This window comes from Mandrillus leucophaeus, unplaced genomic scaffold (genome assembly GCF_000951045.1).
Source record: "Mandrillus leucophaeus isolate KB7577 unplaced genomic scaffold, Mleu.le_1.0 Scaffold431, whole genome shotgun sequence".
Classification (NCBI taxonomy): Eukaryota; Metazoa; Chordata; class Mammalia; order Primates; family Cercopithecidae; genus Mandrillus; species Mandrillus leucophaeus.
The window spans coordinates 689502-705410 of record NW_012104599.1 but is presented as its reverse complement, the minus strand read 5'-3'; the positions used below and the strand labels follow the sequence as shown (position 1 = coordinate 705410).

At 42.8% G+C, this 15909-nt stretch overlaps 1 pseudogene across 1 annotated transcript; it reads left to right on the top strand.

The window, feature by feature from the left end:
• Nucleotide 1: 1 nt before the first annotated feature.
• Nucleotides 2-3215, top strand: LOC105549223 (annotated as a pseudogene). Its single transcript, XR_001007515.1, has one exon. The product of XR_001007515.1 is annotated as a 5-hydroxytryptamine receptor 7 pseudogene (transcript).
• The last annotated feature ends 12694 nt before the right edge of the window (nucleotides 3216-15909 follow it).

Here is a 15909-nt window from a genome sequence, read left to right as displayed (position 1 = left end):
GGGCTCCGGTACGCCGCATCTGCTGAGCGGGGTCCCCGAGGTGACGGCCAGCCTGGCGCCCACCTGGGACGCACCCCCGACAATGCCTCCGGCCGCGGGGAGCAAATCAAGAAAGGGCCGAGAAAGTTGTCATCGCCTCAGTCCTGACGCTCATCTAGCTGCTGACGATCGCGGGCAACTGCCTGGTGGTATCTCCGTGCGCTTCGTCAAGAAGCTCCACCAGCCTTCCAACTACCTGATCGTGTCCATGGCGCTGGCCAACCTTTCGGTGGCCGTGGCGGTCCTGCCCTTCATCAGTGTCACCGACCTCATCCGGGGCAAGTGGATCTTTGGACACTTTTTCTGTAACGTCGTCTTCTCCATGAATGTCATATGCTGCACGGCCTGGATCTTGACCCTGTACGTGATCAGCACCGACAGGTACCTTGGGATCAGGAGGCCTCTCATGTACCCTATGAGGCAGAATGGGAAATGCATGGCGAAGATGATTCTTTCTGTCTGCCTTCTCTCCGCCTCTGTGACTTTACCTCCCACTCTTTGGTTGGGCTCAGAATGTAAATGATGATAAGGTGTGCTTGGTCAGTCAAGACTTTGGTTACACGATTTACTCCACCGCAGTGGCATCCTAATCTTCATGTCCGTCATGCTTTTCATGTACTACCAGATTTACAAGGCCTTCAGGAAAAGCGCGGCCTAACACAGGTTCCCCGGCTTCCCTCGAGTGAAGCCAGACAGCAGCACTCACCCCGAATGGCACAGTGAAGTTCCAGAAGGAGGTGGAAGGGTGTGTAAACCCGTCGAGACTCCTCAGGCATGAAAGGGAAAATATCTCCATCTTTAAGCCGGAACAGAAAGCGGCGACTACCCTGGGGATCATCGTCCGGGCCTTCACCGTGTGCTGGCTCCCCTTTTTCCTCCTCTTGACAGCCAGACCCTTCCTCTGTGACACTGCCTGCAGCTGCATCCCACTGTTAACGGAGAGGATATTTCCATGGCTGGGCTATGCAAACTCTCTCTTTAACCCTTTTATGTATGACTTCTTCAACCGGGACCTGAGGACCACCTATCACAGCCGGCTCCAGTGCCAGTACCAGAAAATCAACCGGACACTCTCTGCTGCAGGCATGCATGAAGCCCTGAAGCTTGCTGAGAGGCCAGAGAGACCTGAGTTTGTCCTACAAAACTCTGACTACTGTAGGAAAAAAGTCATGATTTGTGACTGAAAGCGGGATAATGGAGATGAAATAAACAAGGCAAAATAGAGGTGGAAACAGAAGAAAGTCATTTGCCAAGACTGCAGAATGGAATGTGGCTTCTGTCCTTTCTTAGGATGGCTAAAACGTGACAAACAGGGTGACCTGATGTACAAAATATCTTATGAGGGAGATGGTGACCTCTCCTTTAATCCGTGGATCACTGTTATTTTGTGTTCTCAGTTTAAGATAGCAGATCATCTCAGCAGTAAGCACATTGACAGAGTTGAGTTCCAGAAAGGAAGCAGTTTCAGGTTCTTAGCACATGTCCAAATCCATGCAAGTGGAAGAAAGTTCCAATGCACACTTCCCATGCTTCGGAGTCTAGGTCTTGTGGTGAATATTCGGGAATCATTCATGAGACAGAATGTATTTTGTTGTGTGACAGAAGGGTTTACCAAGCAAACCGTGGTAAGCATAGTATTGAATATGTTGCATGTCCATGTTAGAAAACAGAACCCAGTCATCAGCTAATACAAATGATTTCCCAGAACAGTGTTTGTTTCAAGCTTCTGTCAAACAGTTTGGCTTTTCTGCAGGGTCCCTGTAACTTCCCCACTAATATACTTCTTTGTTAACTCCCTTATTGTTATGGTGTAGCTCAGGAACAGGTCTCAGGATGGAGAGCAGCATACAATCAGAGCAAAGCTTTTTCTTGTGCTCTGAAGGGTCCTGAGACGTGAGGGGGATGCCTTCCATGAGGATTTTTATCTCAGTGAAGTGCGAGTGGTACCCAACTGTATTGTCATTAACATGATTATTGGCATGTTTTTGACTCTCATGTTTCACAAGGGTGCAGTGGGGCCATGGACCATCCCACAGGATGGTCCATAACTGTAAGTTATATAGAGAAAGTGTGGGAATAATGGGTTGTCCATGAAAGGTTGTGATGCTTCTGGAGATGGGGACATAAACATGTTCATTCTTGTTGAGCAGCATTGTATTAAACCAAATTGTGTGAAGCGGAAGTCACCTGAACCACTCTTGGGAAATGCTCCAGAACACCAGTCTGTTCCTTCTAGATACTTTGTTCTCTGTATTTATTTTTATTTTTTATTTTGAGGCAGTGTCTCACCCACCCTGTCTCCCAGGCTGGAGTGCAGTGGTGCGATCTCGGCTCACTGCAACCTCCACCTCCTGGGTTTAAGTAATTCTCCTGCCTCTGCCTCCCAAGTAGCTGAGATTACAGGCACCTGCCACCACACCTGGCTAATTTTTGTATTTTTAGTAGAGAGGGATTTCACCATGTTGGCCGGGCTGGTCTTGAACTCCTGACCTCAGATGATCTACCTGTCTTGGCCTCCCAAAGTGCTGAGATTACAGGTGTGAGCCACTGTGCCTAGCCTGTTCTCTGTATCTTAAATCAATTGTGTGCCAAAGCAATTCTGTCCCCTGACTCCCACCCCTACCCAGCAACAAATGGCAGACATGAAGGGCAGGTAAGGGAACAGAAAAGGTCTCTCTGCAGATATATATATATATTTTAAACCAACTGTGTAATAAGTATGAGCTAAGGAGACAGAAAGTAGATGAGAAAAGAAGAGTACCTGTACCTACAAGGGGAAAAATGAATGCAATCCTTTATTTGATAAGAGATAACTGAAAGAGAATATTATTTTTCTACAATAAAGCAAGCTGCCCTCTCAGGATAAAGTGGAATTTCGACACGGATTATGGACTTCTTCCAACTCTCATTGACATTGCTTCTTACCACACATGGGGAAGGGCTGCCTTTCCTGAAATGGGAAGAAGGCACTGTCCTTTCAGACAAAGCTTGTACACATTCCTGAACTGCAGATTTGCTAATGTGACCGTATATACTTATATTCATAATTAAGTGATTATTTATGGTCAGATACATATTGTCAAACTTGAAAATGTTTTATCATATTACATCAAATAAAGTCTATTTGTAGATGAAAAAATTAAAAATAATAAAAAGGAGGAAATTGATGCTCAAAATAATTAAGTAACTTTCCCAGGCAACAACTAACGTGTGGCTTGGTGAGGATTTGAACTCATGTCTGTGGTGTCAGCATCCATAATGCTTTGTACTCTGTCACTCTGGCTTTTCCGATCTGTATCTACATCTACATATGGCACTGCTTTCCAAATACTCTCTGAATGTTCAGCTTCCCCCTTGGACTCACTCCTTGAAACTGACTTCTTTGAAAGTGTCCCTCAAACACTGTGTCCATGAACACTGTGTGGTCCTTCTGTTTGACCTCTCTTGTCGTCTCATTTGTTCTAATATTCTGCCTACATGAGGATTCTTTCTCTTTTCTTTCTTTTTTTTTTTTGAGATGGAGTCTCGCTCTGTCGCCCAGGCTAGAGTGCAGTGGCGTGATCTCTGCTCACTGCAAGCTCCGCCTCCCGGGTTCATGCCATTCTCCAGCCTCAGCCTCCCAAGTAGCTGGGACTACAGGCGCCTGCCATCACACCCGGCTAATTTTTTGTATTTTTGGTAGAGACAGGGTTTCACTGTGTTAGCCAGGATGGTCTCAATCTCCTGACCTCGTGATCTGCCTGCCTCGGCCTCCCAAAGTGCTGGGATTACAGGCGTGAGCCATTGCACCCGTCCTCTCTTTTCTTTTTTGATACAGGATCTCACTCTGTTGCCCAGGCTGGAGTGCAGTGGCACGATCTTGGTTCACTGCAGCTTCGAACTCCCTGGCTCAAGTGATCCTCCCACCTTAGCCTCCGGAGTAGCTGGGACTGCAGGTGCACACCTAATTTTTCTATTTTTTATAGAGACAAGGTTTCTCCATGTTGTCCAGGCTGGTCTCAAACTCCTAGGCTCAAGCAATTCATCTGCCTTGGCCTGTCAAAGTACTGGGATTACAGGTATGAGCCACTTTGCCCAGACTATTTTTCTTTTTTTGAGAGAGGATCTTGTTCTGTTGCCCAAGCTGGGGAGCGGTGGTGCGATCATAGCTCTTTGCAGCCTAGAACTCCTGGACTCAAGCGATCCTGCCACCTCAGCCTCCCGAATACCTGGGACTACAGGTGTGCAACACTACTGCCAGCGAATTTTTAATATATTTTTGCAGAGAAGGGAATCTCACTATGTTACCTCTCCTGGTAACATAGTTACCAACATGGGTACCATAGGAGCTCAAACTCCTATCTCAATTGATCCTCCTCCATCGGCCTTCTAAAGTGGTTAAATTAAGCCAACCTGCCTGGCCTTTATGAGGATTCTTTATGCATTTTTTACTCATTGGTTGCATTGTCATTTGAAATTGTTAACCTAATTGTCAGACTAATTTGTGGCAGATGCCCTAAACCAGAGCTGAGGGACTGCCTGCTGTGCTTTCATCCTGAGCAAGGGGAAGTTGAGCCGGAGCCAGGTAGTGGCAATCAATAATAGTGATACTGTTGACCTCTAACTTTGTGGTAAAAGATATTAACTTTATTAACTCCAGACAAAAAAGGTTTGCCCTTTGACAAATATTTGTTCATTGCTATAAAGTATATTGCCATTTAATTATTTCATAGTTCCTTGACTCTAAGATGCTATTGATTGTAAGAGAGGCCCTGTTATTTTATGTGCCACCAAGAAAGAAAACAAATGCTGCTAAGTAAACTATGACATTCAACTGATTTTAAATGCATCCAGAGACATTAAAATGTGAAATATCATGCAGCTTGGAATTCATCAGAGATTCTTAGGTTGCCTTGTAAGGGTCTCTGAGTATTTTTGTCTGCTCACAACCGTACCTCCTTTATAACAAACTAATCTTTTAAAAGGCAAGATCTATTTTTCTTTAGCATTTCCATCACTAGCCACACTCAGAGGTTGCTCAATAAGTGTGGAATGATTTAAAAAATTCTTGACATTAGATCTAGTCATCTATTTTAGTTACTCAACTATATACAGTGCAATGGGCTCTATTACTCAGTATGGTCAAGTAGCAAAAACATTTGGAAATCAGAAAACAACAGGTCAAAAAAGATCTGGATTCCAATCTGGCACTGTCCTACCAGTGTAACGAATATTTCTTCTGCAAATTTCCTAACCTCTGCAGAACTCTCTTTCTTTCTTTTTTTAAATTTAGAGACAGGGTCTCGCTATGTTGCCCAGGTTGGTCTCAAACTCCTGGGCTCAAGTGATCTTCCCACCTCGGCCTCCCACAGTGCTGGGATTATAGGCGTGAGCCACTGCACCTGGTCTCAGAACTCACTTTCTACATCTGCGACACTGGGGTAATAATGCCAGCTCACAGTGCTGTCGGGAGGATTAAAGGAGTCCAGGCAATAAAAAGCACTGTGTACACTGTTAAGGACTAGATTCTCCTGACACCCACGGTCAAGTTTGTTCTGCTACCAAGAGCTGAACATTGCTGCTTTAAGAGCATTGTGGGGAAGCATCATTTTAGAGTCCAGATTATTTGGTGTCTTGCTTTGTTTTTTAGATGGAATCTTGCTCTGTCTCCCAGCCTGGAGTGCAATGGCACGATCTCAGCTCACTGCAACCTCTGCCTCCTAGGTTCAAGCGATTCTTCTGCCTCAGCCTCCGAAGTAGCTGGGATTACAGGCGCACGCCACCACACCCAGCTAATTTTTGTATTTTTAGTAGAGACAGGAGTTCACCATGTTGGCCAGGCTGGGCTCGAACTCCTGACCTCAGGTGTTCTGCCCGCCCCGGCCTCCCAAAGTGCTGGGATTACAGGCATGAGCCACCGTGCCCAGCTATTTGGTGTCTTTCTTTATCCGAAGAATTTGGTATGCTGTGAGACATTTTCCTTTGCAATTTATTAGGTATTATGATTGAATACTGTTGAAAGTGTATAAACTGAAAGAAAAATTCTAAGCCTCCCACTTGACTGGATGGACTTATCTCCGCCAAGGGAATTACAAAGAAACCTGAAAAACTAGTTCAGTCCATGATGGGAAGTGGGGTTCCCATCATGCCTCATTATACTCACCTCCTGTTGGAATTCAGGCACAACTGACCAGCATTAACATTAAGTCTTAAGGCTGAAAAAACAGACTCTTTGTAATGATGAGATACCAAATCCTAACCTTGTATAGCATCATATGACAGATAGCATATTTCTGAAAGAAATAAAAATATTTTAGAGGCCAGTCACGGTGGCTCATGCCTGTAATCCCAGCACTTTGGGAGGCCTAGGCAGGCGGATTACCTGAGGTCGGCAGTTCAAGACCAGCCTGCCCAACATGGCAAAACCCCATCTGTACTGAAAATACAAAAATTAGCCCGGTCTGGTGGCTCATTCCTGTAATCCCAGGGTGAGGCACGATAATTGCTTAAACCCAGGAAGCAGAGGTTGCAGTGAGCCGAGATTGCATCACTGTACTCCAGCCTGGGCAACAGAGTGAGATTCTGTCTCAAAAAACAAAAAACAAAAAAACCAAAAAACAAACAAACAAAAAACCAGGTATGAATAAGAACATGGGTGGTTAGATGTATCTCCCATCATAAGAGGAGAGAGGGAGGAAAAGGTGGGTGTCTGCCTATGTACTTTTGGAGGTTGGAGGTGGCAAGTTGTGGGAGCTCCTGTCAGAAGGCTTTCATTTTCTCTGTGAAATAGGTTATGGGAATGATGGAACAGGAAGCAGGAGAGAACAGTTACCACCATTCTTTCCCTATAGGCAGGACATGGGCAAATCAAATAATATTTGGCAATAAGGCAATAGGACACAGTTGCATGTAAAACTAAGTAGGCCGGAATTTATTCTCAAGGTAACGAGGATCTATTCCATTAAGATTTTTACATAGGGTGGCTAAATAATTAGTGTTTCTGCCCCAGTTTGGCAGTAGTATTTTCTGGTGCACCCGAGACTCTTCTAAGTCCTGGCCCAAGAGTATAAGGCTCATAGAGAGGGGGTATCTCCTCCTCATTACCCCCTCTCTCCTTTGTGCAGTCTGCACAAGAACTGCCTTCCCAGTCAGTTTTTTTTTTTTTTGAGATGGAGTCTGGCTCTGTCACCCAGGCTGGAGTGCAGTGGCGCAATCTTGGCTCACTGCAACCTCCACCTCCCGGGTTCAAGCGACTTCCCTCCTCAGCCCCCTGAGTAGCTGAGATTACAGGCGCCCACCACCATGCCCGGCTAATTTTTTTATATTTTAGTAGAGATGGGGTTTCACCACGTTGGCCAGGATGGTCTTGATCTCCGGACCTCATGATCTGCCCGCCTCAGCCTCCCAAAGTGCTGGGATTACAGGCATGAGCCACCGCGCCCGGCCCCCAGTCAGCTTTTTAAATTTTTGCATTCCTATATTTTATTTTTAAGTGACATTCAAAATTGTATATATTTATCATGTACAGCATGATGTTTTGAAGTATATACACATTGTGGATGACTAAATCTAGCTACTTAATGTATGCATTCCCTCATAGTTATCATTTTTGTGGTGAGAAAGCTTAAATCAACTCTTTTAGCAGTTTTCAAGAATATTTTGTTATAACTATAGCGTCCATGTTGTACAATAGATCTCTTGAACTTCTCCTTTCTATCTAACTGAAATTTTGTATCACTAAACATGACCCCAATACCTACCCCTCCCAGCTGCCCCAGCCCCTGCTAACCACCGTTCTACTCTCTACTTCTATGAGATCAAGTTTTATAGCACCCACATCAGTGAGATCATGCAGCATTTATTTTTCTGGGCCTGGTTTATTTCACGTGACATAGTAGCCTCCAGTTTCATCCCTGTTGTTGCAAATGACAGGATTTTCTTACTTTTTTATGGCTTAATAATATTCCATTGTGTGTATATACTGCATTTTCTTTATCCGTTCATCTGCTGATGAACACTTAGGCTGATTTCATATCTTGGCTACTTACTTGAAGTACTGTTCATTAAGCAAAGCCAATAGCTTGGCTTGATTGATTCAAGTACTGTGAATAGTGCTGCAATGAACATGGACGTGCAGATATCTCTTCAACATACTGATTTCATTTTGTTTGAATATATACCCAGAAGTGGGATTGTTGGATCACATGGTAGTTCTAATTGCAATTCCATGAGGAACCTCCATACTGTTTTCCAAACACACAGAGGATGGAATTTAGTGGCTGTACTAATTTACATTCCCGAAAGCAGTGTGCAAGGGTTCCTTTCTCCACATCCTTGCCAACACTCATTGTCTTTTGTCTTTTTGATAATAACCTTTCTATGAGGTAGGAGGTGACATCTCACTGTGGTTTAAATTTGCATTGCTCTGATGATCAGTGATGTTGAGCCTTTTTCATATACCTGTTGGCCATTTGCACCTTCTTTTGAGAAATGTCTAGCCAGGTCCTTTGTCTATTTTTTTCTTTTTTTTGGGATGGAGTCTCGCTCTGTTGCCCAGGCTGAAGTGCAGTGGTATGATCTCAGCTCACTGCAACTTCTGCCTCCTGGGTTCAAGTGATTCTCCTGCCTCAGCCTCCTGAGTATCTGGAATTACAATGGCACACCACCATGCCCGGCTAATTTTTGTATTTTTAGTAGAGACAGGGTTTCACCATGTTGGCCAGGCTGGCCTCGAACTCTTGACCTCAGGTGTTCTGCCTGCTTTGGCCTCCCAAAATGCTGGGATTACAGGCGTGAGCCACCAGGCCTGGCCCACCTTTAAAAATTTTTAAAATTATTTATTTATTTTTTATTTTTTGAGACAGAGTCTTGCTGTGTCACCCAGGCTGGAGTGCAGTGGCACAATCTTGGCTCACTGCAACCTCCACCTCCCGGGTTCAAGTGATTTTCCTGCCTCAGCCACTTGAGTAACTGGGATTACAGGCATGTGCCATCATGCCTGGCAAATTTTTGTTTGTTTGTTTGTTTGAGACGGAGTGTCGCTCTGTCGCCCAGGCTGGAGTGCAGCGGCACGATCTCGGCTTACTGCAAGCTCTGCCTCCCATGTTCATGCCATTCTTCTGCCTCAGCATCTCCAGTAGCTGGGACTACAGGTGCCCGCCACCAGGCCCGGCTAATGTTTTTTGTATTTTTAGTAGAGACGGGGTTTCACCGTGTTGGCCAGGCTGATCTTGAACTCCTGGTCTCAAGTGATCTGCCCACCTTGGCCTCCCAAAGTGCGGGAATTTTAGGCATGAGAGACTGTGCCCGGTCATATTTTAAAAATAAGATTATTTGTTGTATAGCTATTGAGTTATTTGAGTTCTTCATACATTTTTTGGTATTAACCCCTTATCATATGTATAGTTTGCACGTATTTTCCCCTGTTTTGTAGGCTGTCTCTTCACTCTGTTTTTTGCCCTGCGGAAGTTTTTTAGTTTGATATAATCCCATTTGTCTATTTTTCTTTTGTTGCTTGTGCTTCTACCAGCATTTCTCATCCAGGACAGGGCTCCTCCCAAGGTGTCTGACTGTGGACATGCTCCCCTCTTCAGGGTGGGGCCACTCCTGGCCCACAGTGGTGTGCTTTTTCTTCTGTCTCCCATCGGAACACAGGGTACCAGCAATATTTACTCACTAAGAAATTGTTTCCTTTCATCTTTCTTTCTAAATTATAAAATGAAAAGTCACCTTCTTTAATGTTCAACATTTCTGGATGTCTGATTTGTTTAATTGTATAAACAATTTATAGATTTAAATTTACTGATTTGTGTTAAACTTATTCACCACTGTTTATTTATTACCTACCCAGTTCCCAGGTAGTCTATGGGGTTCTAAACTGTAGCAATGAACAAAACCGACAAAAATCCCTGCTTTACTGGAGTTTACAGTTTGGTGTGGGAGATAGGCAGCAAATAAACACATTCATAAATATATAATAGGTCAGGTGGTGTTTGTTGAGGCCGACGTATGTCAGTGTGTGCCACTTTAGATAGGGTGGTGACATTTCAAGAGAGACTTCCCAAAAAGTGAGGGCATCACTGAGAAGATAGCCAGGGAAGAAGTTTTCAAGTCAGTGGGAAATGCACGTGCAAAGGCCCTGAGATGGGAGAGTACCTGGCATGTTGAGGAAAGCAAGGAGGCCAGTGTGGCTGGAGTTGACTGAGAAGGAAGAAGTTTACAGGCGTGGGCCCCAGAACCAGGCTGTCTCAGTTCAAACCCCTGCTTACAAGCAGGTGACCTTGGGCAAATTATTTACTCTCTCTGTGCCTCAGGGTTCTCATCTGAAAAATGGCAATAATGATAATATGTACCTCAGAGGCTTGTTATGAGGATGAATAATTTCTAAGCACTTAGAACAGGGCCTGGCACATAGTAAGTGCTCTAAAAGTGAATCTTAACCTAAAAAAGGAGAAGAATGATGAAAAATCCAAATTGAAGCAACTATTTCAATACCATAAAATTACTAATCTACATTCTTTAAAAATGTCAATGTCTTAAAAGACAAGAAAAGGCTGAAGAATTGATTCAAATTAAGGGAGACTAGAGAGACACGACAACTGAATGTCATCTGTGATTATGGGCTGGACCCTGTGCCAGGAAAAAATACTCTAAAGAACGTTAGTAGAATTAAATTGATTAAATTAGAATACAGACTGTAGATTAGACAAAAGTATCATATCAATATTAAAGTTCCTGACATGGATAACTATATTGTGGTTGTATAAAAGAATATCCTTGTTCTTAAGAAATACACACAGGGGTATTAAGGGGATAGGGAGACATGATATATGCAACCTACTATCAAATGGTATAGAGATAAACTGTGACACACACACACGCGCGCACACACACACACACACAGCCTACTTCTTTAACCTAATATGTTAGTATCCTTCTCCTAGTTTCCTATACTGTAGCCACATTGGTCTCCTTGGTATTCCTTAAGAATACAAGTATGTTCTAGATCAGGATGTAGGTATTCACTGTTTCTTTGCTTAGAATTTCTTCTCCCAGAAATTGACTTGAATGACTTCTTTTCATCATTCAGGTCTCCAATCCCCTTTTCTAAGAGAGCTTCCTCGACTCCCCAACCTAAAATGTCCCCTCTCCCTAGAGCGCTTATCATTATCTGAAAATAACTAATTCATTTTTTTTTTTTTTTTTTTTTGAGATGGAGTCTCGCTCTGTCACCCAGGCTGGGGTGCAGTGGCGCGATCTCGGCTCACTGCAAGCTCCACCTCCCAGGTTCATGCCATTCTCCTGCCTCAGCCTCCCAAGTAGCTGGGACTACAGGCGCCTACTGCCACGCCCGGCTAATTTTTTGCATTTTTAGTAGAGACTGGGTTTCATCGTGTTAGCCAGGATGGTCTCGATCTCCTGACCTCGTGATCCACCCGCCTCAGCCTCCCAAAGTGCTGGGATTATAGGCGTGAGCCACCATGCCCGGCCTAATTAATTCATTTTTATGCTTCTTTTCCTTTTTGTCTTTTTCTTCCCACTAAATTGTACATGCCTTAAGAGGAGACATCTTCTAGATCACAACTCCATCTTCAGTACCTAAAATTTTGCCAGAAACATAAGCTCTCAATACACACTTGTTGAATGAATGGGATGGGATGGGGTGGGTTGTTGTGGGATAGGAGAAGACTCTAGGAGGAAGGTCAGCAGCATGAACACAGTTATTGGAGAGACTGTGTGTGCATTAGTGTCTATCATTCCATCCTACTACAGGTGTAACTTTTTAAGAAGGGAGATATGTTGGCCGGGCGCTGTGGCTCAAGCCTGTAATCCCAGCACTTTGGGAAGCCGAGACAGGCGGATCACGAGGTCAGGAGATCGAGACCATCCTGGCTAACACGGTGAAACCCCGTCTCTACGAAAAAATACAAAAAACTAGCCGGGCGAGGTGGCGGGCGCCTGTAGTCCCAGCTACTCGGGAGGCTGAGGCAGGAGAATGGCGTAAACCCGGGAGGCGGAGCTTGCAGTGAGCTGAGATCCGGCCACTGCACTCCAGCCTGGGCGACGAAGCGAGACTGTCTCAAAAAAAAAGGGAGATATGTTTGAAAGAGGTGGGGAGGAGAAAGAGAGAAAGCACAAAGAGGAAAACAGTATAAGATATGCTTATTTGAAACTTAGAGGTTGATCATAATCAGCACTTTTAGAGAAAAAGAGGAATCAGAGGAGAGGAACTTCGTTGACATGTCCGAAACAATTGTAATGTCAGCGATTTCTTTCCTTTTTTTTTTTTTTGAGCCAGAGTTTTGCTCTTTCACCCAGGCTGGAGTGAAGTGGCTCAATCTCGGCTCACTGCAACTTCCGTCCCCCAGGTTCAAGCAATTCTCCTGCCTCAACCTCCTGAGTAGCTGGGATTATAGGTGCTCATGACCACCCCTGGCTAATTTTTGTATTTTTAGTAGAGAGAGGATTTCGTCATTTGTCCAGGCTGGTCTGGAACTCCTCACCTCAGGTGATCCACCCACTTCAGCCTCCCAAAGTGCTGGGGTTACAGACGTGAGCCACCACACCCAGCCTAATGTCAGCTATTTCTTTTTGATGACATAATCCACATTAAAATTGTATCTAGAACAGTAAAAGGAGCCAGTCTCCAATGACATCCATATGGGTGTATTGTCCTTTATTTTGGAAAATTCCCCTTCCATCTTTACTTAGTACAATGTTGTAAGTTTCCCACTCTATTGGGATCAGCACCTGGATGTTGTCTTTGGCTCTCTTCATCCTTACATTTTCTTTTTTACCTCCTAAATTCTCAATTCTTTGTGATACTTCTCTTATATTGCTCTCACATGTCGACCTATGATGTGGGTCAGTGTTTCTCAGTGTGCTCCTTGCATCTGCTGTATCACTTGGAGAGCCTGTTAATTATGCGGATTCCTTGGCCCCAAATCAGAATCTCTGAGAGGGGGCAGCAGGGAAACTGTTAACTTTTAAAATTTTTCATTTTTTTAAGTAAAATATACATTTCAAAAATTCAAAATATACTAAAGGATATGAGATAAAGAATTTTTCTCCTAGACTCTGTTTCTCAGCTACCCTTTTCCCTTTCTTAGAAGTATGCATTGTTGCTTTTTTTTTTTTTTTTAAAAAGGCAGGGTCACACTCTTTCACCCAGGCCTGGAGTGCAGTGGCACGATGTTGGCTCGCTGCAACCTCTGCCTCCCAGGTTCAAGTGATTTTTGAGTCTTAACCTCCCAAGTAGCTGGGATTACAGGCGCATGCCACCATACCCAGCTAATTTTTGTATTTTCAGTAGAGACGGGGTTTCACCATGTTGGCTAGGCTGTTCTCAAACTCCTGACCTTAAGAAACCACCTGCCCCAGCCTCCCAAAGTGCTGGGATTACAGGTGTAAGCCACCGCGCCCAGCCTAAAAGTATGCATTGTTACATTACTTTCATAAATATTTTTCCAGAGTTTTTTTGTGCATAGACATGCAAATACATGCATATATTTTTCTTTCTACTTTCTTATTACACAAATGATAATGTACTATACTTATGGTTTCTGTAAATTGTTCCTTTGTTGTCATGTGCCAATATATTTTGGAAATCATACCATAGTGGTATATGAGGAATGATTTACGTTTTTCCCAGCTGAATGGATTTTCATGTATGGATGTGCCATAAATACTTAACAAGGAGCCTATCAATGGAGGTTCACATTGTTTTCAGTCTTTTGATAATAGGAACAATATTGCAATGAATAACCTCTGACATGTATCATATCCCACATGTATAAATATACCTGAAGAAAATTTTCCTGGTCCAAAGGATATGTACATTTAAAATTTTGACAGATATTGCTAAATTATTTTTTGTATAGGTTGGCAAACTCACCAGTGAAAACATCTGGGCCTTCAAATTTCTTTCTTGGAAGGCTATTAATTATCGATTCCATTTATTTGATAGAAATAAAGCTATTCAGATTATTGATCCTTGTGTGAATTTTGGTAGTTTGTGTCTTTCAAGGAACTGGTCCATTTCATCTAAATTATCAAATTTGTTGGCATAGAGTTGTTTATAGTATTCTTCTTTTCTCCTTTTAATATCTATGTGATCAGTAGTGATAACCCTTCTTTCATTTCTGACATTGGTAATCTGTGTCTCCTCTTTTTTTCTTGGTTAGTTTGGGTAAAGGTTTATCAATTTTATTGTTCTTTCCAAAGAACCAGTCTTTGGTTTTGTTGATTCCTTCTATTGTTTTTCTGTGCTCAACTTCATTGATTTCTGTTCTAATTTTTATTCCTTCTGTTCCTGTGTTAGGATTAAATTGTCTTTCTTGCTCTAGTTTCTTAGGTGGAAGCTTAGGTTATTGGCTTTACATCTTTCTGTTTTTCTAATACATGCACTAAATTTCCCTTTAATCACTGTTTTTGCTGTACCTCACAGATTTTGATAAATTGTATTTCCATTTTTATTTAGTTCAAAATATTATAAACTTCCCATAAAAGATAAGTTGTTGAGCCTCTATAACCTAAAAACTGACATATTTGCTGACTACCTGTGCTTAGAGAAAACGCAGAGAGCAATGTGAGGCTGAAGTTGTGGAAACAACGGAGCTTGCGAACCAAGAAAGTGGAACAGGTTTTAGGTTAGCAGGGAAAGGCGAGAGAGAATTCCAGCGAAGAGTTCAGATAGTAATTCCTACTGGGAGGATGTCTATTTGGAAAGCATTTTATTTTAAATCTATAAAATACATGACAAAATTACCAATTTAACGTGCAATTATGGGTATTCGTAATAATATTTTCTTTCTTTTTTTTTGGGATAGAGTCTCGCTCTGTCTCACCCAGGCTGGAGTGCAGTGATGCGATCTTGGCTCACTGCAGCCTTTGTCTCCTGGGTTCAAGCGATTCTCCTGTCTCAGCCTCCTGAGTAGCTGGGACTATGGGCGTGTGCTACTACTCGACTAATTTTTTGCATTTTTAGTAGAGACGGAGTTTCACCATGTTGGCCAGGCTAGTCTCGAACTCTTGACCTTGGGAGATCCACCCACTTCAGCCTCCCAAAGTGCAGGGATAACAGGTGTGAGCCACCGAGCCCAGCTCATAGTATTTTCTGATTAATGACTGTAAGAAAGTGCTTTAAAATAGTCAAAATATACCTTTTAAAGCCTTATTCTTTGAGCCTTATTCTTTGACCCATCTGTTACTAAGAAGTGTGTTGTTTAATTTCTAAATATTAGAGGGATTTCCTAGCTATCTTTCTGTTATTGATTTCTAGTTTAATCTCATTGTGGTGTGATAAATTCCTTTGTATGATTTCTATTCTTCTAAATTTGCTAAGGTGTGTCTTATGGCCCAGAATGTGGTTTATCTTGATGAATGTCCTGTGTGGGCTTAAGAATAATGTGTATTCTGCTGTTGTCGAGTGGAATAATCTATAATGTTAATTAGATCAAGTGACTGATAGTGCTGCTCAGGTCAACTATATCCTTACTGATTTGCTGCCTGCTTGATTTATCAATTACTAACAGAAAGTTGTTGAAGTTTCCAACTATAAATAGTGGATTTGTCTGTTTCTCCATTCAGCTTGAACTTTGGCACATTTAGGATTGTTACGTCTTCTTGGAGAATTGACCCCTTTATCATTACAGAGTGCTTCTCAATCACAGAAAAATTTCCTCACTCTGAAGTCCGTTTGTCTGAAATTAATATGGCTCCTCCAGTATTCTTTTGATTAGTGTTAGAACGATTTATCCATCTCTATTTCCTTCCTTCCTTCCTTCTTTTCTTTCTTTCTTTCTTTCTTTCTTTCTTTCTTTCTTTCTTTCTTTCTTTCTTTCTTTCTTTCTTTCTTTCTCTTTCTTTCTTTCTTTCTTTCTTTCTTTCTTT